The following is a 25,582-nucleotide window of genomic DNA, read 5'->3' as shown; positions in this document are numbered from 1 at the left end:
GGGGTGTGTGGAGCATGCAACTCTCTGCGGGGGTATATGAAGCTGCATGCATGTACTCCCTCTCTCCCCTGATTTTCATGGGGGTGGGCCCTGCCTCCCTTCTAATCCCGAATCAAAAACTGCCACATAATCACGACCCATTGAATCCGTAAAACCCACCTAATGCGTATAGCATTGCTCCTCCCTTAAAGTAATTAAGGGTTCACACAGGCAGGCTCCCAGCAAAGTTTACGGACGGCGAGCCAAACGTGCAGCTTGGCAAGTGTTTGCCAGACGTGTGTTCGGTCTCTTGTTTGTAAGATCATTTGTGAAACTAAAGATCCACTCTTTCATCCCAGTCGGCCGGTGTCAACCGCCTCGCACGTCACCCTAGCTCAGGTTCCTGCCATCGTCCTGCCTTCTCTGTCGTCATCTCGCGTTGCATCGTCGTCCCTCACCGCCCTATATCCCCTCCTCTCCCCGTGCGCCTCAGCCTCAAGCTTGCCAACGCCTCTGTCTCTATTGCTTCAATCTCAAGCTCGACATCCTGCTGCCAGGCCATCGCCGAGATCGGATGGCACAAGCTGCTTGATGGTTTTTGTATTTAAAAAGTTTGACTTTGAATTTGAGTTGTGGCACTTAAAATTATGAATGAGTATTGTTCAATTGTATGCACTGAAAATAATATAGTTCAAATTGTTGTGGTGTCAAAATAGGTGTCACATACAATTACGACTACAAAACAGAAGACAAAACCTTAGCCGTTACCACAATTCTCCTCCACACCGCCACCTATGTCCCCCTCTTCTTCCCCATTCGATGGCCTCGTCAACGGCAAGAGGAGTGGGGACTCATCCATTTTGTTTTTCCCCTTCGGTTTTGTTTTATTGGCGGCATCGATGACATCTTGGAATAAGGTCTCTCTAATTCTCCCTAGCTTGACGATGTCTGATTCGGCACTTACAAATGGCTTGTAAAGTTTGTGTCACCAAATCGGTGGGCTCTCTTTGGATCTTGGCATTTGGTGTGTCTATCAAGGAGTGCAATTGGATGGCTATTGTTGCAACAACCTCAACATCTTCTTCCGCATTGCTCTGCGCAGAATCCGGTTTCTCCAAATCTTTGGACCGGTGGTGATGGATTACAAACCTATACCGCGATGCTCTAATCGATGATTCTTCAACAACTATCAGATCTAGTGTCGAGTAGCGAGTGGCTATTGCGGTATTTAAAGACTAGTATGATGAGAGCGTTTGCATGTGTCCCTTTTCTTTATCGGTGGCTTGGTGCAATTTTCAACATCCAGCGGTGAGCGAGGCACTATAGGTGAAGTGCGCGGCCACCATGTTCATGTTGTAGTCGGCGCCCTTGATGCATGGCTCCTAGACACAATATCTCCACTTCGCCGTGTCGAAGCAAACCAAAGCCAGAATACACCAAACTAAGACCATGAAATGCCAACAATAACAACCCCACACCTCTGATGCCTTGAGAATTTGCGTTGTTTATCATAGTGATTTCCGTTTGGTTTCATTGTATTTTTGTTATTCTTCGAATATTTCTAATGCTAATCCAAAAAAGAGAGGAAATCTACTTTTTTTCCTTTGGATGGCTGGAAATATCACATTTGGAAGGAAACCAAAGGAGATTGGTGCAAATCAAGTCAATCAACTTTCCTGAAGAGAGCACTGTCAACAGGCGCACCAGAGTGAAAGATGGCGTTCCATACGACCGCACGCGCTCCTTTAAGCGGTCGTTTGGAGTGCCCACGACCCCTCCTCATCTATACAAGCAACTTTCATGAAGGGGCCAAGGGGAGAAGAGAACCCTAGCCGCCGCACACCATCCCGAACAGGAGAGGAGAAGATCATCGTAGTCTTTGGTCCTTTCATCTCCATCGTCGTCATCTCTTTCACTAGTGTAAGACGGATAACTTGTAATCTCTACTCCATCTCATCTGAGATCAAGACTATTTGATTACCATTTATTCTCATTGTGGATCCGCTCAATATTATCGACATGGTTTTCATGGTTTTTCTCTCTGTTGCGATTGATTCCTCTCTTATGATGCGTGAGTAATACCCCTAGGTGTGGGAGATGTAGGTGAGTGGTAAGATTGATATGTGCCTATCCTATATGTCGTCATTTGAATTCGTAATAGTATGAACTATTTAGTACGTTGTTATACTGTGGTGAACCCTATGCGTGTTTTCCAATTTAAGGGCCCAGACAACATGATCTCAAGACCTACACAGGTAACACATATTGTTTAGGAACTCTGTGACCTCTGAGGTGACAGGTGGAGATATCTATGAGAACCGAAGACAATATGAGATAACGGTGATCCACTGAACTTAATGCTTGGTTCCAGTCTTATGACCTTAATTGTGGAAACGACCACTCTGTGGAAACGGAGAAGCAGGACCATAGAATGAAATGTAACTCCAAGTGGAGTTTCATAACTCTCGGGAGAACCACCTACAAAAAGTTTATATTACATACTATGAGTACAATACAAGGTAACTAGTATTACCGTCGCACTGGCACGATTCATATATTCTTACTATGAACTGAAATCTCTCTGTACCTAATCTCTTCACTTCAGGGAACACCCATTTACATTTTAAGCTCTTGTTATTTACTTTTATTTAGTTATCCAGTAGACACTTTTAAATCCTCTTCACTAGCCTATTTTGTTTATCGTTTGCCCAGGACAATAATAGTATTTGCAGAAGCTCCAGCAGTACTTCACACAAGAGCCGTGACACCTTGTGTGTGACAGAAATGCCTCAATAAATACTCACCTCTGCTCTTTGTTGGGACGACTACTCATTGGGATACTTCTGTGAAAGATTGTAGGAACCAAAGCTAAAAATAGAATAAAATAGGATGCAACATTGCAACCCCAAACTGGTACACTGAGCTAAAGAAAAGTGCCACAAACATATAAGCAAAAAGCTACATCTTTGAGGCCCTCAACCACTAATACTCTCACAATAGAGAAAGGAATAGAACTCTCAAGGGGAGTCACACCACTAGAAATGGATCCCCCTTTGAACACTCCCTGTTGATGGTGTGATACCATAGCATCATCCACCTCCATCTCTAAAGAAGGCCCCTGACACATTGTCCTGGATCGAAGAGCGCACACTATCGGCAAGGTAGAACTGCTCACCAAAGAACATGCATGAACATTGGTAATGTTGCCAAACAGAAAAATGGCCACCTCACCAAGCACAGTATGCGGACCAAAGTCGCCACCCACATCACTAATCTCGTTGAAGATGAAATGTTTACGCGAGGTTGCCCATACAAGACACGACCGAAGGATTGAGAACCAGAACCACTAGGATAGGTCGAGCTTACCAAGTTCGTTGTCTATCATCACCAGCACCGCATCATTATCGCCATAGAGGGGGTCCCCTCTCACCCAAGCTTGAGGGTGTCGTCCATCGAACAAACTAGGACATATGGGGAAGAAGAGCATGGCAGGTGTGGACGTAACCGACCCTCCATGGAGGTGTCACCCCTAGAAATTGAAACAAGCCCCAAAACTGTCCCACAGACCCAAGATGGTGCATCCAGGAAGGTGAGGAAATCGTACCATTGCTACCACTCAATCATAGGGATTGAAGGTCCTCACCTTGGCACATGGGAGGTAGGATAGAGGGAGATATACCTAGATGTTGCCTCCAATGGGGGAACGACGCCTAAATACTACTACAGGATGCTGCTAACGCGACATTGTAATTAGAGACCCTTCGACGAAACTGTGTGCGATGCATTAATCGCAAATGGTGATATAAAATAACCATAAAAATGACACGAAACGTTTGCGATGGCGGAGACATCAAACATGATTCAGATTGTAGTTGCGTGTGCGATGCATGGCATACGGTTAATTCATAAGAATTGTTTGCGATGAGCCAGAACAACAGAAACGGGCAGACATATCAAGGTGTGTGCGATATACGGCATACATTTCAGCCCGATGAACTGTTTGCGATTAGGGAACACTACTGAAACGGCCAGCGAGATCAAGGTGTGTGCGATATACGGCATACAGTTCACTCGGATGAACAGTTTTTGATTAGGCAACACAATAGAAACGGTTCAACTTAACAAGATGTGTGTGATATGCGGCATACAGTTCACATAGATGAACTGTTTGCAATGAGTCAAAAGAACACAAATGATTCGTGTAAACAAGATGTGTGTTATACGCGGCAAACATGCCACTCGGATGAACTGTTCGCGATGAGAAAATATAACACAGACGGTTACTAGAGTTAATTCGTGTGCTATTCTCTGTGTAGAAGAAACTTTAAAAAATGCAAACTAGTTGCTTGCGATGGCTAGGAGTATCGCACACAACGCGTGTGCAAGTACTCATGTGTGATGATTAGTAAGTTACTACGTTTCCTTATGTTAACACGTGTGTGATAACACGTGACACCGCATACGGTTGTCGGATTGTGTGCTCCACTTAGTCTTCCTACGCTCCAGCGAAGGCTTCCCGCGCTCCACAGCGGTGAATTGTAAAATCCCGAATCCCCTAGCCAGCTGCTAGCTATAAATAACTACAGCAATGGCTGACGGCGACAACTCGCTACTTATCCACTTGCTAGCTAGTTACCCACACATACTGGCGTACCCCCAACGGCTGACCATGTTGCACGTCGGGAATGGGCGCAGGAGATCATAGTTTAGCTTCATTAATTATACCTCCAGAGCCGAATGACTCCGGCTCTGGAGGTATAATTAATTAACATAATCTGAGATCAAATAACTAAAGCTTCCACAGCGTGATCGTGTGACGGCCCAACCGCTGGTAGAGCGAGCGTGGAGGGACGCGACCCGAGCGCGCCTTGGCACCTGAACAGTGAGTAGAGCGTGCGGAGGGACGCGAGCAGAGCGCGTCGTGGCCGCCTAAACGGTGAGCAACCACACTTGCATATTGCAGTTCTGGTCAACCTTCTGCCATCGCATGGGAGGCACGACGGCCTATCCATCGGACACGAGGGGGTATATCTGGACCGTGTGTGATAGTGGCCAGACACATACACATCTAAGAATGCGGGCCGACGTATGCCATCCGGGAACTGTTTCAGGCTTCGAGCCCAGAACCATCAATAAATCTTGAGCTTGTTTCTCGCCACATTTCAGATTACCACGCAATAAGTAATTGAAAATCTGTTCACACCATCAAACCTAAACATGTTCCCACTTCGCACTGGGCTATAGAAACTACCTACTCGAAAATTACTTCACAATTCCTCTCCTCATCCCCCATAAAACAGGTCTTTCCTATCAAGTCATTCCACTATGACCGGTAGGAGGAGTAACTGGTCGACATATAACCAGGGAGCAAAGACCAAGGCCACAGAAGCTATAGAGAGGTACCACCGCTATGCGGCAGCCACATCAACGATGTCCTGGCGTGTCGCGGAGCCCTCGAACGAGCTCTCACCGGCACGCGAGGGCTCTCACAACCGCACTCGCCACGTCGGCGATCGCGACTAGCTGGTGGTGCGGAAGTCCTTAGCCAGCGATGACGACAATCTCGCTGGCCTAATTAAGCAGCAGGAGCTGGTCAACGGCTTGGTGAAGATGCTTGACATTAGCGATGCCTTGGTTGAGAAGCGACCGGCCTCGTCAAGCAACTCATGAGTGACAATGGAAAGCTCCTCAAGGTGCTCGCCGAGAAGGAGGAGGAGGCCGCCGGCTGGAAGAAGCTGCATGAGCAGAGCAGTGCATCAGGTATGACGCTGAAAGCGGTCGTCGAGAAACTTATGGGTGACTTGAGGAAGCTCTGCCTCGCGCGCTCTGGAGGTGGAGGAATCTGTGGCTGCTGTCAAGCAAAGTCGTGGGGAATTGAAGATGGAGATGGCGGATCTCATCTCCCGGTGATCCATCGAGGAGTAGAGATAGTAGCGACCCAGATCGTTGTCTGCGATTTTCATATTCTCTTGCCCCCGTGTCTTCCGGGTGTTGCCTCATGTGGCATTTTAAATTATCTAGAATATGTAAGACAATTATTATCCGCGCCATTGTAAATTTGTCGTCGTATTATCCGTTGCCATTTTATTTTGTCATCGTATTATCCGTTGCTGCATGTGGCATTTTAAATTATTCAGAATACGAGTTGAAAACACGAACAAAGCAAATGCTAACGTTAAGCGGGGCCATAGGATCACAAGCACCCACCCTCCGTCCAGGTTCTTTAATTAACCGCATGTTAAACAGCAGCTCGGCCGCCATTAATGGAGAAGTTGTGAGCGAGGCGGGCGGCTTGTGGATGGAGGTCAAAGAGCTCGCTTCTCGGTGAGCATGTGCGGTGGACTGCTCGCACGTGTCCCGTCTAGCTTGCGCGGCGGACAGGTCGCACGCGTCCCGTCGAGCCTGCGCTGTGGACAGGTCACACGCGTCCCGTCGAGCCTGCGCAGCGGACTGCTCGCACGTGTCCCGTCGAGCCTGCACGACGGACTTCTCGCGCTCGTCCGGTCTAATCAAACAGTTGTACGCACGCCACCGACTATGATTAAATTTTGGCACAAAATACAAAGAGGACCAATGAACCAGGACTGAGGTAGTACTCTCCCATAAAAAGAGGGGCGTGTGGTCACACTTAAATGGTTACAGGAACACGCACGGTTCAAATCATACAACCGTTTACGATATTAACGTGTCAGCTATTTGTTCCAAAAGGACTTTGTTGGCTATTAATGTGTGCGCCGTGTCTCAAACTGGACGATTTTTTACCATGGCATATATGTGCCATGTCATGAAACCATGCCAAGTTTCATGATTTTTGAGTGAGTTTTGAATTTACTAGGATTTAAAAAACTGAGATTCTCAATGTTTCAGGACGGTGAGACGTTTGTAGTTCATTCCCATTCCTTCAATGAGACCTAAACATGCACCCAAGGACACATGTACGATTTTCCATCCATTTTGCTGCACTGCAGCATGTGCTTGTAGTTTAAATTTGAATTATGGACACTAAATGCCTAGAAAACTCAATTAATATATAAAATGGCCAAACGAACCCTGAATAGTTTTGAATTTCACCATAACTCCTGATATTCTATGTTTCCTATAGAAAACAAAATACAAGGCGAGAAGAGGCAGCGAGCCCACAAGAGGGGCACATTTCCATGTGCGAGGAGCTCCGGTTTGTAAGAGACTTGTAATAAAGCTTGGCCCAAATTGAACAATTTTTTTACCACGGCATATATGTGCCATGTCATGACACCATGCCAACTTTCATGATTTTCTGGTGAGTTTTGGATTTATAGGGATTTAAAAACCAAGATTCCCAATGTTTGAGGACGAGCCAAGACGCCGAGACGGTTGTAATTCATTCCCATTCCTTGCATGGGACCTAAACATTCACCCAAGGACACATGTATGATTTTTCTAGCCATTTTGGTGCACTGGAGCATGTATTGTAGTTCGGATTTGAATTATGAACATTAAATGCCTAGAAAACTCAATTAATGTATAAAAAGGCCAAACGGACCCTAAATAACTTTAAATTTCAGCACGAATATCCTATCGTTCCATGTTGCCTGTAGAAAAAATAAAAGGCGAGAAGAGGCGGTGATTATTGTTTTGGCCACAAAGGGGACACGTTTCCCGATCGGAACCACGAGGCTTCTTGAGAGAAGCTCCGGTTTGTATGAGGCTTGTAATAAAACTTGCCCCAAAATGGACAATTTTTTCCACGACATATATGTGCCATGTCGTGACACCAAGCCAAGTTTCACGATTTTCGGGTGAGTTTTGGATTTACGGGGATTTAAAAACTGAGATTCTCAATGTCCGAGGCCGAGCGAGACGTCGAGACGGTTGTAATTCATTCCCATTCTTTGCATGGGACCTAAACATGCATCCAAGGACACATGTATGATTTTTGTAGCCATTTTGGTGCACTAATTTGAATTATGCACATTAAACGAATTCTTATAGAACTTAATTATAATGTATAAAAAAGGCCAAACGAACCCTGAATATTTAAAGCGGTTCTGGTCAATCGTCTGGCACCCGTTGATAATCACTGTGCGCATGCGTCGTGCTAGCTCGCGCTTCCTTCTTTACTAAGTTTTCCATTTTAATGATATTATATATCCAAACACGCTACCGTTTCCTTCCACTCCTCCGATCGGTTTCCCGCCTCTGCTCCCATCGGTTTCCCGCTACCAGTGTCGGTGCTCATAGAAGGCTAGGTGGTGACTGATGTCGGTTAAACTACGTCGGTATTTCCCCAAAGAGGAAGGGATGATGCAGTATAGCTACGGTAGGTATTTACCTCCGTTATGAAACCAAGGTATCAATCCAGTGGGAGAACCAAGCAACACTATGTAGACGGTACCTGCACATAAAGAACAAATACTGACAACTCGACACGTAAGAGGGCTTGTCAATCCCTCCATGGTAAAAAGATAGATAAATTTGTGGTAGATTGGATAAATAGCTCTCGATAAAACGTGAAATAAAATAAGTAATAAAAAAGTGCGGCAAGGTATTTTTGGGTTTTTGGAATAATAGATATGAAAATAAAAGTGAATTAGATCTCAAAGCAAATATGAAAGAATAGACCCGGGGGGCGTAGATTTCACTAGTGGCTTCTCTCGAGAAAATAGCATATGGTGGGTAAACAAATTAGTGTTGGGAAATTGATAAAAGAACGAATAATTATGACGATATCCAGGCAATGATCATTATATAGACATCAGGTCCAAGATTAGTAGACCAACTCATGCCTGCATATACTACTATTACTCCACACATCGGCCGCTATCGAGCATGCATCTAGTGTATTAAGTTCATGGAGAAATAGAGTAATGCAATAAGAACGATGACATGATGTAGACAAGATCTATTCATGTAGGAATAGCCCCATCTTGTTATCCTTAATAGCAACGATACATGCGTGTTTTGCTGCCCCTTCTGTCACTGGGAAAGAACACCGCACGATCGAACCCATCACAAAGCACCTCTTCCCATGGCAAGAAAAATCGATCTAGTTGGCCTAACTAAACCAAAGATTCGAGGCTATAAGTAATCATGCATATAAGAGATCAAAGAAAACTCAAATAACTTACATGGATATAGATCTGATCATAAACTCAAACTTCATCAGATCCCAACAAACACACCACAAAAAGAGTTACATCAAATAGAGAATCAAAAAGACAGAGGAAGCCATCTAGCTACTGCCGACGGACCCGTAGGTCTATGGTGAACTACTCACGCATCATCGAAGAGGCACCAATGAGGATGATGAACCCCTCTGTGATGGTGTCTAGATCGGATCTCGTGGTTCTGGAACTTGCGGCGGCTGGAATTGTGTTTCGTCGACTCCCCTAGGGTTTCTGGAATATTGGGGTATTTATAGGGTGAAGAGGCAGTGCAAGAGGTCACCGAGGTGGGCACAACCCACTTGGGAGCGCCTGGGTGTCCTAGCACGCCCAGGTGTCTTGTGCTCACCTTGGGTCTCCCCTCTGGTACTTCTTTGGCCCACTGGATGTCTTCTAGTCCAAAAAAAATCTCCAAAAAGTTTCGCTGCGTTTGGATTCCGATTGGTACTGATATACTATGAAGTAAAAAAACAAACATAAAATAGCTACTGGCACTTGGCACTATGTCAATAGGTTAGTTCCAAACAATGATATAAAGTTGCTATAAAATGATTTTGAAACATCCAAGAATGATAATATAACAGCATGGAACAAGCAAAAATTATAGATACGTTGGAGACGTATCAGCATCCCCAAGCTTAATTCCTACTCGTCCTCGAGTAGGTAAATGATAAAAACAGAATTTTTGATGTGGAATGCTGCCTAACATGTTCATCACATATTCTTTTCTTTTGTAGCATGGACATTTGGACTTTTGTATGGTTCAAAGCAATAGTCTAGTTTTGACATGAAGATTTCAATACTCAAGCATATCAACAAGCAACCATGTCTTTCAAAATATCAACACTAAAAAAAGTTATCCCTAGCCCATCATGCTCAATCATTGATCCATTCATGAAACACACTCGCATATTTGCTACATCCAATACTCAAGTATGATCATAGTGCCCCTTTGTTGGTGCTTTATAAGTGAAGATGGAGACTCAAATAAAAATAAAATTGCATAAAGTAAATAGATAGTCCCTTCGTAGAGGGAAGTAGGGATTTGCAGAGGTGCCAGAGCTCACAGCTAAAATTGAGAGATAAAATTTTTGAGAGGCCTGCTTTTCCCGTCAACGAAAACGACTGAGTAATACCCAACACTTTCCTTGCTAGATATATCATAGGAAATTCCCAAACAAAAATAAAGTTTATTCCCTTTTCCACCATTCTTTCACAATCCATGGCTAGCCATATCCATGGGTGCCTTCCATGTTGGCCCAGACCCGACGCCGAGTAATTTCCGGCGACGACCGACGACGAACGATGAAGGAATGCTGGTTGGACTTGGTTCCTGCCCCAAGTCGGCAATATACGTACCAAGCTTTGGACGTGTACTACTTGCTACTAGCCAAAGCTAGCTAGCTAGACGACCAAGTCTGATTGATCGATCACCTTAACAAACCTCGCAACGCTCGTACACAACGGCCAGTCGGCCGGAAGCACCACACGTATGCACCCGAAGCCGAGGTATTGCCACAGGCTCGTATCGAGCCTGTTTTGATCTGTATTACTTTCACAAATCCATGATACAATCTTACAGGGTATACATACCTATATATATCAGCCTAGCTAGTACTGGCAAACCTAATCGGCATCTAATACTAATCCTACTCGGACTCATATACATGCACGTGTACACCTATGGAATACTAAGCACACTAGGTAATTGCTCCGTATATGATCCGGATACGGCGACTACGTCGGGTTTACTTCCAACAATCACCCCCCTAAACACGACGTCATCACGTCACAGCTCCGACACCGATTCTTGTTTGCATCTCCATGAACTTCTCTCGATCCAAAGCCTTGGTTAGAATGTCCGCCTTCTGATCATCGGTGCAATCGTAGTTGACCTTCATCTTACCTTCTTCTACGCAATCCTTTGTGTAATGATACATCGTATCAACGTGCTTGCTCCTTTCACGCCGCACTGGATCCTCGGGTAGAAAGGTCTCACTATCAACATTGAGCACAATTTTTTCCGGATCTCGATCTATGAGATCACTGTGTAGCCTCGCTAGCGACACACCGTGACATGCCGCAGTTGCTTTACTCTTCTTGCTTAGCTCAAGACGAGGTTCCATTGGAGCGTCAATTGGATTGCAATATTTCATGCCACGACTTTCAAGTACCTTCCTTGCGTATGCCTCCCGGCATAGTGTGAGCCCCTCTGTCTTTTGATGTACCTCTATTCCGGGGTAGTAGCTCAAAAGACCTAGATCATCCATCTTGAAATGCTCTTTCATCTATAGCTTGAACTTTGCAATCACCTCTTCATCTGCTCCGGTAATTAATAGGTCGTCGACGTTGATGCCAACTAGTAGACGATCCCTACCATCACCTCTCTTGTACATCGCATGCTCTAGTGGGGCTTTCTCAAATCCAAGAGAAATCAATGTATGATCAAGTTTGATGTTCCACGCACGAGGTCCTTGCCATAGCCCATACAAGATTTTGTGTAACTTCAGTACCTTGTGCTCTTCTCCGTCGTTGATGAATCCCGGTGGCTGGTTCACATAAACCTCTCCTTCTAACTCGTCGTTCAAAAACATGGATTTTACATCCATGTGATGTATCTTCCATGATTTCTGAACCGCGAGAGCGATGAGTAGTCTCACCGATTCCATCCTTGCACCGGGAATGAACACTTGTTTGAAGTCCACACCTTCCTCTTGCACATACTCTTTCGCTACTAGCCTCGCTTTGTGCTTCACGGACCATTCGGGATCTTTCTTGATCACAAATTACCACTTGAAATCCATGGCTTTTTCATTGTTGAGAAGATCCACAAGCTTCCATGCATTATTGTCGTGGATCGACCTCAACTCCTCTTCCATTGCCTGACGCCAACATTCCTTCGTATTTGCGTCCTCCAAATCCGTCGGTTCCTCGACGCTTGCTAGACACCGTCGTCCACTCCTTTTCACCTTTTCCGGGTCAAGCGTCCGAAGAGTTTTCTCCGAATATGGGTGTAACACCGGTTTAAGATGCATGAGTGTAGATGAAGTTGTCCTCGTCTCCTGTGTCTTTGGAGATAATGTTTCATTTTCTGCTATGCACTTTTCTTTTGGCAAAGCAAAAAATCCATTACATGCTTCGCATGAAACATCCCTTCGGCTGCTAGCATGGTCATCGTGCGTGACTTCCCAAGCTGGACTTCCAGGCGCCACTACTGGTGGGCCTTGCCCATCTGCTGTGCTGCAACTTCCGCTCGGTGAGCCACTAGGTGACGACCTTAGCACACCACTTGAGCCACAAAACGCTCCTGCTGGGCTGCGTTCCTCTAGTCGAACAGACCTCTTCTCTGGTTGGACTGCACGTCTGCCTGTTACTAGCCAGCGTGACATGGCTGCTGCGCAAGTGCCACCGGACTCCATCGAGTCGTTAATGCTTTCAGAACTCCTCGTCCATGTTTCACTTGTGCAAGTCACCGCACGACTCGATGCACCGGCTTCCGGCACGTCCATATTTGCTGCATACGCGTCTACTTTTGCATCAGCATATTTTGATACATGGTCTTGAGGCACCACGTATGCCAAATTGACATTCGTGTCCATCGCATCGACACAAATTTCAGAATTACGTCCCGCGCCAGTAGCTTCGGCACAAGTTTCAAAAAATACCAATCAGGTCTGTAACAGGGCTGCTTCTCCACGGTCGAGCACACGCAGCTATCGCTTCATCCGCTCCAGCAAAGTTGGCACTTACGTCCATAGCACTAACATAAGTTTCGGAATCACTCCCCGCATCTGTAGCTTCGACACAGGTTTCCGAACCACGATCATGATGGCAAACTTTTTCTTCCACGAGCGCGGCAGTTTCTTTAGCCGGCACTCGAAGAACTGGATCCTCTTCGTCCACGAGTTCACTCATCAACATCATGTCACCATCATCTCGCTGGGCTATCAGCGCCTTCTGCTTCGGTGCTTCCTCGCAGTCAGCCTTGAAGTGGCAAGGAGGCCACAGTTATAACACCTCACTTTCCTGATGTCAAACTTTCTCCTCGGTGGTGGTGCAGCCTCATCATCTGAGTCGTCGTCCGAGTCGGCGAAGTTCTTTCTCGCCGAGCGCTGCTTCCCCTTCTTCTTGCTACTGCTTATGGATCCGCCTCACTTTTCCAGGGCGATCCACTGCGCCTTTGTGAGCATCACAAGCTCGTCGTTCTTCCTGTCCCCAAGACTGTACCGCATACGCTCATCGTGAGCCTTGTACCGTCCGACAAGATCGTCGATGGAGAGAGTCGCGAGATCGACGCACTGCTCGATCGCCGTGACAATTTGCAGGTACCGGGGAGGGGCCGCACACAAGAACCGCCGGACAACCGAGGCCTCCGTGAGGTTCTCTCCATGCGCACGAATCCGATTGATGAGAGTAGCTACCCGTGAAGCGAACGCATCCATGGACTCATTGTTGCCCATGACCAAAGTCTCATAGTTCCTTAGGAGAGTTTGAAGATTGGCTTGCTTGACGCGGGTGTGTCCCTCGAACATGAGTTCCAGCGTATCCCACACCTCCTTCGCCGTTGCTTTGGCGATCAGGTGCTGGACATCCATCGGCATCACCGAATAAATCGCCGATGCCGCCTGTCGATCCTTCCGGTGCTCGGCTCCCTCCTTGAACGCGTCACCTCCTAGTTCCACCGTGCCCCATAGCTCGTTGGTGCGGAGACCACACTCCAAGAGAGCCTCCCAGACCCCGAAGTTCTCGCAATCAAACCGTGGGTATGACGAACTCGCCGGAGCAGCAATTACTTTAGCCACACCGGAGTACTCTGTCAGCTGCTTATTCTTCTCGTCGTCCGCCATGATCCTCCGTTACTAGAAGATCAACCTTGCTCTGATACCAATTGTTGGCCCAGACCCGACGCCGAGTAATTTCCGGCGACGGCGACGACCGACGACGAACGACGACGAATGATGAAGCAACGCTGGATGGACTTGGTTCCTGCCCCAAGTCGGCAATATACGTACCAAGCTTTGGACGTGTACTACTTGCTACTAGCCAAAGCTAGCTAGCTAGACGACCAAGTCTGATTGATCGATCACCTTAACAAACCTCGCAACGCTCGTACACAACGGCCAGTCGGCCGGAAGCACCACACGTACGCACACGAAGCTGAGGTATTGCCACAGGCTCGTATCGAGCCTGTTTTGATCTGTATTATTTTCACAAATCCATGATACAATCTTACAGGGTATACATACCTATATATATCAGCCTAGCTAGTACTAGCAAACCTAATCGACATCTAATACTAATCCTACTCGGACTCATATACATGCACGTGTACACCTATGGAATACTAAGCACACTAGGTAATTGCTCCGTATATGATTCGGATACGGTGACTACGTCGGGTTTACTTCCAACATTCCATACCAACACTTTCCAAGGAATTTATTATTTGACAACATAAAGTAAATTTCTTTTTCATTTCGGGACTGGGCATCCCTATTACCGTTGTACTCTCATGCAATGACAAGTGAATAAACACTCATCTTGAGAATAACACATCTAGCATGGAAAATATTGGCCACCCCTGCCGCTTCATGAGCGGTACGAGCACACAAAAAGGAAATTCACAAATGAAGGCTCTAGCAAATAGATTGAGAAGCAACCAACCAAGAAACGAAAATTCACATAAGCGAGCATTCAACATAACTAGCACCGAATAATGCACCACAAGTAGGATGTTATTTCATTGCATAACTATTGACTTTCGTGTTTGCATAGGGAATCACAAACCTTAACACCGATATTCTTACTAAAGCATAACTACTCACCAACATGACTCACATATCACTATCATCATATCTCAAAACTATTACAAAGAATCAAGTTTAATTTGTCCAATGATCTTCATGTAAGTTTTTATTATATCCCTCTTGAATATCTATCACTTTGGGACTAGTTTCATATATTGCAATTGCTTTTGACAAGCTCAAAATAAATTTAAGTGAAGAACATGAGCATAAAGATTTTCATCTTTCAAAATAATATAAGTGATGCATGAGAGAATTTCTTTAAAATTACTAACTCTCAAATAATCTAAGTGAAGCATGAGAGTATTTCTTCAAACATATTAAAGCACACCGTGCTAAAAAAGATATAAGTGAAGCACTAGAGCAATTCCATAGTTCAAAAAATTGAAGTGAAGCATAAAGAGCAATTCTAATAAACCATAGCATAATTTTGGCTCTCTCAAATAGGTGTGTCCAGCGAGGATACTTGTGAAAAACTAAAAAACTAAACAAGCAAAGACTCAATAATACAAGACGCTCCAAGCAAAACTCATGATATGTGACGAATAAAAATATAGCTCCAAGTGAAATACCAATGGTCGTTAGAAGAAAGAGGGGATTCCTTCCGGGGCATCCCCAAGCTTAGTTGCTTGTTTCTCTTTGAATATTATCTTGGGGTGCCATGGGCATCCCCAAGATTAGGCTCTTCTTACTCCTTATTCCTTTATTCATCGCGATCTCACCCAAAAGTTGAAAACTTCAATCACAAAAAACTTAACAAAACCTTCGTGAGATTCATTAGTATAGTAAAGCAAATCACCACTCTATGTCTGTTGCAAACCCATTCATATTTTTTTATTGCATTATACCTAATTTATTCCAACTTTACCATGGCTTATACCCCCGATACAATCCATAGGTTAATCAAAATAAGCACACAATGCAATGAAAACAGAATCTGTCAAAACAGAACAGTCTGTAGTAATCTGTACTCTAACCATACTTCTGTAACTCCAAAAATTCTGAAAAAATGGACAACATAGGCAATTTTTATATAAATGTTGTGTAAGAAATTCAGAATTTTTTGTCGCTTCTGTGATTTTACAAAATTCTTCTACAGGATGCAAAAGTTTCTACTTTTCAACAAGATCAAATCAACTATCACCCAACATGATCCCAAAGGCTCTACTTCGCACAAACACTAATTAAAACATAAAAAAGACAGTCATAACAATAGCATAATTGTGCAAACACTCAAGAACAGAAATTAAAAGGCAAAAATAAATTGTATTCATTGGGTTGCCTCCCAACAGGCGCTATCGTTTTATGCCCCTAGCTAGGCATAATTCATAGATTCAAGTATTATCATCTTTTAGTTTCCAACTCCTCAATCAAACGCTTGGAATTATTCAAAGATTTAGCTTATAAATTTTCAATAACAATACTTCTAGGAACGAGATTGAAAAATTCATTCTTGCTAGTATGGTCTTTTATCACTTCCACAAGGTTGGGATGAATACTAATCATTTTAAGATCTTCCTTGTGGCTATTAGATGTGGCACCTTTGTTCTTAGTGATTGGTGTAGAGTTGCAAATGTTTATAGGAGTTTTTTAATAGTTTTAACGGAAGAAAAAGCCGAGCTCAAGTTACTAAAAATTTCTTCCAACTTATCAATTCTAGCGGGGCTCTCTTCTATTCTCTCGTTGACTGCGGGTTCTTTTTATTTTAGTACCTTAAGAGCATCTCCCGCTTTTGACCCAATTCTATTAGCAAGATTGTGCATCCTTTTATCTAATTTTTCAATGTTTTCTTCAGTGAGCATTTTCTTTTCTATGGCATCCAACCTTTCCATAACATGCTCGAGAGTTAAAGTTGTTTCATTAATCATGAGAGGTGGTGAACCCACTAGATTTCCCATAGCATTAAAAGCGTCCAAAGATGGACACATCAAGAAATTCCCACCGGTAATCTTATCAAGGGAGAATCTATACCAAGTAGTGATGCTCACATAAAAACAGCGAAGAATAACAATGGTAGATTGCTTACGAACATATCTATTATGAGCATTGCAAATCCTATAGCAAGCATCTTTTATATTCTCTCCTCCCCTTAGTTTGAAATTAAGATCCTCGTTCTCGGGGGTACAAACAATAGAGGAAGAACTAGCCATAATGAAAAAGTAGGCAAGCAAGATCGCAAACAAAAAGATAGATCTAAAGAGAAAAAGGTGAATGAAAAAGAAGGCGAATAAAACAACAATTTTTTTGTGAAGTGGGGGAGATGAAAATGAGAGGCAAATGACAAATAATGTAAATTGCAAGGAGATGAGATTTATGATTAGGAACCTAACAGATGTTGATGATGTCTCCCCGGCAATGGTGCCAGAAATTCCTTTTGATGTCGCTTGAACTACGTTGGTATTTCCCCAAAGAGGAAGGGATGATGCAGTACAGCTACGATAGGTATTTCCCTCGGTTATGAAACCAAGGTATCAATCCAGTAGGAGAACCAAGCAACACTATGTAAATGGTACATGCACACAAAGAACAAATACTTGCAACCCGACGCATAAGAGGGGTTGTCAATCCCTCCATGGTAAAAAAGATAGATAAATTTGTGGTATATTGGAGAAATAGCTCTTGATAAAACGTGAAATAAAATAAGTAATGAAAAAAGTGCAGCAAGGTATTTTCGGGTTTTTGGAATAATAGATCTGAAAATAAAAGCGAATAAAAATAGATCTCAAAGCAAATATGATAAAGAATAGACCCGGGGCCGTAGAATTCACTAGTGGCATCTCTCGAGAAAATAGCATATGGTGGGTAAACAAATTACTGTTGGGAAATTGATAGAAGATCAAATAATTATGACGATATCTCGGGAATGATCATTATATAGGCATCACGTCCAATATTAATAGACCGACTCCTGCCTACATCTACAACTATTACTCCACACATCGACCGCTATCCAGCATGCATCTAGTGTATTAAGTTCATGGAGAAATGGAGTAATGCAATAAGAACGATGACATGATGTAGACGAGATCTATTCATGTAGGAATAGCCCGCATCTTGTTATCCTTAATAGCAATGATACATGCATGTCTTGTTGCCTCTTCTATCACTGGGAAAGAACACCGCACGATCAAACCCATCACAAAGCACCTCTTCCCATGGCAAGAAAAATCGATCTAGTTGGGCTAACTAAACCAAAGATTCGAGGCTATAAGTAATCATGCATATAAGAGATCTAAGAAAACTCAAATAACTTTCATGGATATAGATCTGATCATAAACTCAAACTTCATTGGATCCCAACAAACACACCGCAAAAAGAGTTACATCAAATAGATCTCCAAGAAACCATTGTATTGAGAATCAAAAAGAGAGAGGAAGCCATCTAGCTACTACCTACAGACCCGTAGGTCTATGTTGAACTACTCACGCATCATCGTTGAGGCACCAATGAGGATGATGAACGCCTCCGTGATGGTGTCTAGATTGGATCTCGTGGTTCTGGAACTTGCGGCAGCTGAAATTGTGTTTCGTCGACTCCCATAGGGTTTCTGGAATATTGGGGTATTTATAGGGCAAAGAGGCGGTGCGGGAGGTCACCGAGGTGGGCACAACCCACCTGGGCGCGCCTGTGCCTCCTGGCGTGCCCAGGTGTCTTGTGATCACCTCGTGCCTCCCCTCTGGTACTTCTTTGGCCCACTGGATGTCTTCTGGTCCAAAAAATTCTTCAAAAAGTTTTGCTACGTTTGGACTCCGCTTGGTACTGATATTTTGCAAAGTAAAAACAAGCAAAAAACTGCAACTAGCATTGGGCACTATGTCAATAGGTTAGTCCCAAAAAATGATATAAAGTTGCTATAAAATGATTGTAAAACATCCAAGAATGATAATATAATAGCATGGAACAAGCAAAAATTATAGATACGTTGGAGACGTATCAGCGACACACCAGCCATGTAAAGATTGCACACACTTTCTAAATGTACACACGTGTATGATAGTACGGAGTAGGTCCCATACCATGACCAGCGGGAAACGCCTTAAAGGCAAGGAGGCAACTCTTCTCAGCAAGGGGCGGCTTCCCATCCGCTAGCCGAGTTGAATAGAACGCAGAAGTTAAGCGTGCTAGGGCTGGAGGAGTCTAAGGATGGGTGACCCGGTGGGAAGTTGCACATCTCAAGATTCATTAAAGCGCCGTGATACGGTCATGACAGACATTTAGCATCTAAAAGTGTCTGTAGTGACCTGTCATGATGATTGTATAAACCTTGGGATCCTTGTTTTGGTAACTTATAGAATATGTTTTTTCGTTATTTCTTGTTTTCAAAAATCAGAGAATGATCGAGATCTGTAGGCCCACACAATCTATCCCTTTGACCCAACGCACGAGAAGGGTTTGACCATGACGGTTTCCTCTTGCTCTGTGTGCCATGTTAGACCAAATCAAGTTTGAGCACATGTGTTGGACGACACACCCCCTGCGCACCTCAAACTTGGGGAACCGGCATCATACGTCTTTAACTTGGCTAGGGGTATGATACGTCTCCAACGTATCTATAATTTTTGATTGTTCCATGCTATTATATTATCTATTTTGGATGTTTTATATGCATTAATATGCTATTTTATATTATTTTTGGGACTAACCTATTAACCTAGAGCCCAGTGCCAGTTCTTGTTTTTTCCTTGTTTTAGAGTTTCACAGAAAAGGAATACCAAACGGAGTCCAAACGGAATGAAACTTTAGCGAAGATTTTTCTTGGACCAGAAGACATCCAGAGGGCTTAGAGTACACGTCAGGAAAGCCACGAGGCGGCCACAAGGTCGGGAGGCGCGCCCAGGCGGGTAGGGCGCGCCCCCACCCTTGTGGGCCCCTCGTGACTCCACCGACCTATTTCTTCCGCCTATATATTCTCAAATATCCCAAAAACTTCCAGGGGAGCCATGAAACCACTTTTCCACCGCCGCAACCTTCTGTACCCATGAGATCCCATCTGGGGGCCTTTTCCGGCGTCCTGCCGGAGGGGGATTCGATCATGGAGGGCTTCTACATCAAAACCATTGCCTCTCCGATGAAGCGTGAGTAGTTTACCACAGACCTACAGGTCCATAGCTAATAGCTAGATGGCTTCTTCTCTCTCTTTGATTCTCAATACCATGTTCTCCTCGATGTTCTTGGAGATCTATTCGATGTAAGAGGTGTGTTTGCCGAGATCCGATGAATTGTGGATTTATGATCAGCTTATCTATGAATATTATTTGAATCTCCTCTGAATTCTTTTATGCATGATTTGATATCTTTGCAAGTCTCTTTGAACTATCGATTTGGTTTGGCCAACTAGATTGGTTTTTCTTGCAATGGGAGAAGTGCTTAGCTTTGGGTTCAATCTTGCGGTCCTCGATTCTAGTGACAGAAGGGGAACCGACACGTATTGTATTGTTGCCATCGAGGATAACAAGATGGGGTTTTCATCATATTGCTTGAGTTTATCCCGCTACATCATGTCATCTTACTTAATGTGTTACTACATTCTTATGAACTTAATACTCTAGATGCAGGCAGGAGTCGGTCGATGTGTGGATTAATAGTAGTAGATGCAGGCAGGAGTCGGTCTACTTGATACGGACGTGATGCCTATATTCTCTTATGAAGTTTTTGATAAAAGTGGGTTTGGAGAGGTCATGAATTTATTTGATGATAATCCCACTATTTTGGAAGAGTGTCAACTTTGCATGCATGTGGATCATGAAGAGAATATTTTATGTGATAGTTATATTGTTGAATTTGAGTATGATCCCACATGTAATTACTATGAGAGAGAAAAATATGGTTGTAGAAATTTTCATGTTACAAAATTACCTCTCGTTATTTTGAGATTGCTATTGTTTCTTTCTTCTTCCTTGCATATGGTAGTTTTGTTTTGTCTTGATAATTTGTTTGCTTATAAAATCCCTATGCATACACTGGTACGCGTCGGTGCTATACAAACGGTTTTTAACCCCTTTCCGCGACGACATTTGAAACCGTCGCCAAGTGAGTGTGGGCGATAGGGGGGGTCCTTCCCACATGACGCAAAAATCGTCGGGGATAGACCCTCCTGGGACCCAGGCTGGGGCCGTGTGCGATCGGGCGAGGCGTCGAAACCCAATCATTTCCGTAGGTATGTACATCCCACACGGTAATCCGAGAAAATCATTTCCGTAGGTATGTACATCCCACACGGTGAATCCCAGAAAAACATTTCCGTTCGTATGTATATCACACACAGTCAATCCAAGGAATATGTTTCTGTTCTTATGTACATCCCACACAGTCAATCCAGGGAAAACGTTTCCGTTCGTACGTACATCCCACATAGTTTTATGTGTAGGCTCGTGTGTGAAAGGTGTAACTATCACACACGGTCTACCTTGGTTAACCGTTTGCTTTTATGAACTATATCACACACGATTTGATGAAGAAAACTATGTGGCATTGGGCTATCCATCGCAAGCGCTTTTACTGCTAGAACCATTTGCAAAGGTCCATGACACATTTAGCAGGTTTATTAGTTTACAATTAATAATTCCAGTATTACGCAAATTCACAATTCATATCGAACAGCTGTTTGCCAATTTCATATCAGGCACATAAATATATTATAACATCACAGTACGGTAGCTACATGAAAATAGCACAGTACAACATATAGCTAGTTCAACTTCATAAGAACATTATATTCATTTCCCTAATCGAGATCATCCAGGCTCGTCTTATCCACCTCTACTTTCAGTTCAGTAAGAACCTATTTTGCACAGGCCAACTGGGAAAGTGCCTCCTCCTTCGCCAACACCATATTAGCAAAGTCTGATTTAAAAAATTTGAGCTCATTCTCCACCTTCAACTTTTTATCCCACATCTTCAAATATTCTTCAGCGTTGACAACAGTTTCTCTAAGCCTACGTCTGTTCTCTTCCTCATACATGCTCCAGAGCTTCGCTAGGCACATCTTCAAAGACTGTGGCCACTCTTGATCAACCCACTCCAAGTAAGAACACTTTCGTTCATCCTATAATATTTAAAACTAGATCAGTAACAATTGTAGGGGAAATGGGTTTATAGCAACATAGAAAATCACCAATGCTTATTTTGAAAAACTGAAGAAACATGTTAATTATGACATATCTTCTCAAAAAGATCAATGTGCAAATGAAATAATTGGTACTGAGACAACAACCAAATTCTGGAACATCAGAAGCTATAATTAACTACAACGACGCTACAAGTTCTTACTCATGTACAATAAATAACAAATTGAACATTTTATGAGGAAGGTAAATATAACTGCAACAGCATAGCGACAGTGTTTGGATGACAGCAAATTGATACTAACAGGTGTGTACATGCACAAATTTAGTAACATAGAACTAATAGCACTAAGGCCGTCCACTATGTATGCCAAAACTGGGGTAAAGACAACTGTTGCTACATCTCGCACCGGTGCCCTGCACTGGCGAGCCGATGCAGCGGAAAAAAATCAGGGACCCGGACTCCGGAGCACGTAGTTGCTCCGATGCCCAGTTCCTTCGTGCCATAAAGATTTAGTATTTTACTGCTTGGCTGCTCGGATGTGTGGACCAAAGTTGGCTGCACAAACTGCTGAAGCGGTGCCAAATAATTTTCTAATGGCACCGCTGATGAGATGGCAACAATTTAAGATACTAGGTACAAACTGTGACACTGTCTTAGGATGCGTTTGGTTGAAGGTGTGGTATGAATGGGTTGGGACCGTGACAGTGTCTGAATCACATCTAACAAATGATTTGTAACAATGAAAGAGGGTCTAACCTTCTCTGCACATGCCAGAAACTTCCTCCCACTGTCCACAGAATCAAACGCAACTAGCTTCACGCATGGAGATTGATGGTGACAACGAGCAGATAGATCTTCAGCCACCCCGCTCCATTCGTTGCCACTGATGGTCCTAGGGAGCTACAAGAGGAACAAATGACTCAAATCGACCGCCGGGTAAAAATCCTTCATTCCAAGTCATAGCCCGAGAGAGAGAAGAGAGGCATACCCGGGTGGTGAAGGAGTCGTCGCCGGAGGAGGAACCGCTAGAGAGGTCTTTGAAGAAGACCATGGCAACCCCGGTGGTAGGATGCGAGACGACGAGAGCGAGGAAGCGGCTATAGCTTAGAAAGGAAGGAAGGAAGGAAGGAGGAAACATGGGAAATGTGACTTGTGGTCGGGGAGAAAAGGGGGTGGGGAAGGGGGGAAGGGGCGGGGGTAGATATTTTGGCGGTAGGCCAAAATTTTAGAAATGTGGAGGGAAACTTTGCGCGCGGTGCCGCCGAACCATTCACTTTGAACGATTGTGTGCATCGCAAACGATTCTTCTGCTTTACGCGCATAGGATGAGTTTGATAATTCAAATTTTGGTGGAAATTTCCCTAGGTACGTCATTGCATAATTTAACATCGCTTGCTAATTTGGGCACACAAAAGAGCATACGGCAGACAGACCACACTTACTGAATCGAGCAATTTTAGTAATTAAACAGAGCCAGCTGACCTAAACATTGCTCTAACAAAAGACCAACATTAAAAACAAAGCCTAAGTACGCATAATTTTAACAAATCCGCCGCCGCGCCTGCCTATGCATCGCCGGTGTGAGATGAGACGTCGATGACTTGTCCTGGCGACATGCCGCTGTTGGTGGACTCCGCATCCCCCTGCTGAAGTCGACCGCGTCCTCATTCTCGTCCTCGACGCCTCCCTCAAGGTTGTAGTTCTCGTAGTAGTGGCTGTGCCAGAGCTCGCGTTGGTACTCCACCGCCGATTCCTCGACGGACAGACTCTTCATTACCTCGACCTCGGCCACGCACAACTCCTCCTCCCGGCGCTCCTTGATCTCCGCCGCCTCCTGCATCTCCAGCTCCCGCTCGGTGACCTCATGAGGAAGCAGGTGCTCCATGGCCACCGCCGCCTTTTCAGACGTGGGTTGCATGCTGGAGTCTGAGGTGGCCTGGAATATCTTGGCATGTGCATCCTCGATCTTGGCGTGGATGGCCTCGACCCGGGCCAGGGTGACATTGGCGGCACGGACGGCATCTCGAGCGCTCTCGGTGTTTGCAGCCGCCGTCGCAGCAGCTACTGCAGCCGTCTCGGCTGCTACAGCTGCCCTGTCAGCTGCCGCAGACACCCTCTCGGCGGAAGCGGCCACGCTCAATGCGGATGCGGCAGCACTCTCGGCGTAGGAGGCCGCGCTCTCGGCGCAGGCGGCGGTGCTTGGGGGGACGCGGCCATCGTACGGGCCTTCACGAAGCGTTTCCATGGTGTAATTTTGCAAGAAGGGGGTGCGGGAATGGGGATCGGGATTCGTGGATTCGGGGGTTGCCGGCACTGGAGCAGACGAGCCGGCGAAGCTTAAGGAGGAAGACTTAAATAGACCCATATATTTTCATCGCAAACGGTTCCTAGAAAACAACTGTATGTGATGTTGTAGATATTTTGTATTTGCTGTGAAAGACGAATTTGGAGTAAAGTGGCAACGGATGGTGTTTTAAATGAACGAGAAATTTTGTAGTACTAATACAACTGTCATGTCAAATTTTGGAAAATTTCAGGGGTCATTTGACCTTTTAAGACATTTAAGTGATTTTCTAGCCATTTAATGACCGTAATTGAAATTTGAACTACATGTACATGCAACAGCTAACCATAACGGTTTGAAAACTCATATTTCGTGTACGTGTGTGTGATTCAATTCCATGTGCAGTAAATTGGAAGGAATTTTCAAACATATCTTCTATATCTAAATAGCTAGCCCCCACTACTAGGAATTCTCTCGCTTCTCCTTAAGCCACATCACCCAAATTAATTTAGCCATTGGATATAGTAGATCATTCAATAATATGTGTCTGATCTACACATTGAGAGCTGCTGCCTCAACCACATGTAGTAACTGGCTCATGCATGCAAATGCATGTAGTAACTGTGAGTCTATGAGTGTTTTGATTAAGAAAAAAATTAACGCATGCATGCAGCTCATAGCGAATACTCGAGTGTTCTATGAATGACAAGTGAGGCATACATGCATATTTTATTTTGTTTTTATCCAATATTAAACAAATTATCTCACTATAAGAGAAAATTTTATTTCATACAAAATCCCGCAGCAATGCGCGGGGCATCATCTAGTTGGTCTAACGGCTATGACATTCCAAAAAATAAAATAAAATCAGAAACACATGAAACCTTGGTTGATGTAATGTCATGCCACCAAGATGATGTGGTAAATAAATTGGCATGTTTGATGAAAGTTTGGACACACACCCCTCACAAACTGGAGCAACTCACTAGAAGGCTCGTGGTTCCGAGAGGGAACAATGCATTTTTGATGACGAACGAGAGATAGCTTCCTCTTACGGCCTTCAATTTTTTTGTACATCTAACATGCACTAATACAACTGTAATGTGAAATTTTTGAAAATTCTAGGGGTCATTTGACCTTTTAAAGACATTTAAGTGATTTTCTAGCCATTTAATGACCGTAATTCAAATTTGAACTACATCTACATGCAACGCCTAACCAAAACGGTTTGAAAAATCATATTTGTGTACTTGTGTGCGAGTTAATTCCATATGCAGTAAACTAGAAGGAATTTTCAAACATA

The sequence above is a fragment of the Triticum aestivum genome, chromosome 4D (genome assembly GCF_018294505.1).
Source record: "Triticum aestivum cultivar Chinese Spring chromosome 4D, IWGSC CS RefSeq v2.1, whole genome shotgun sequence".
NCBI lineage: Eukaryota > Viridiplantae > Streptophyta > Magnoliopsida > Poales > Poaceae > Triticum > Triticum aestivum.
The sequence above is the reverse complement of the archived record's forward strand: the minus strand, read 5'-3'. Positions refer to the sequence as shown.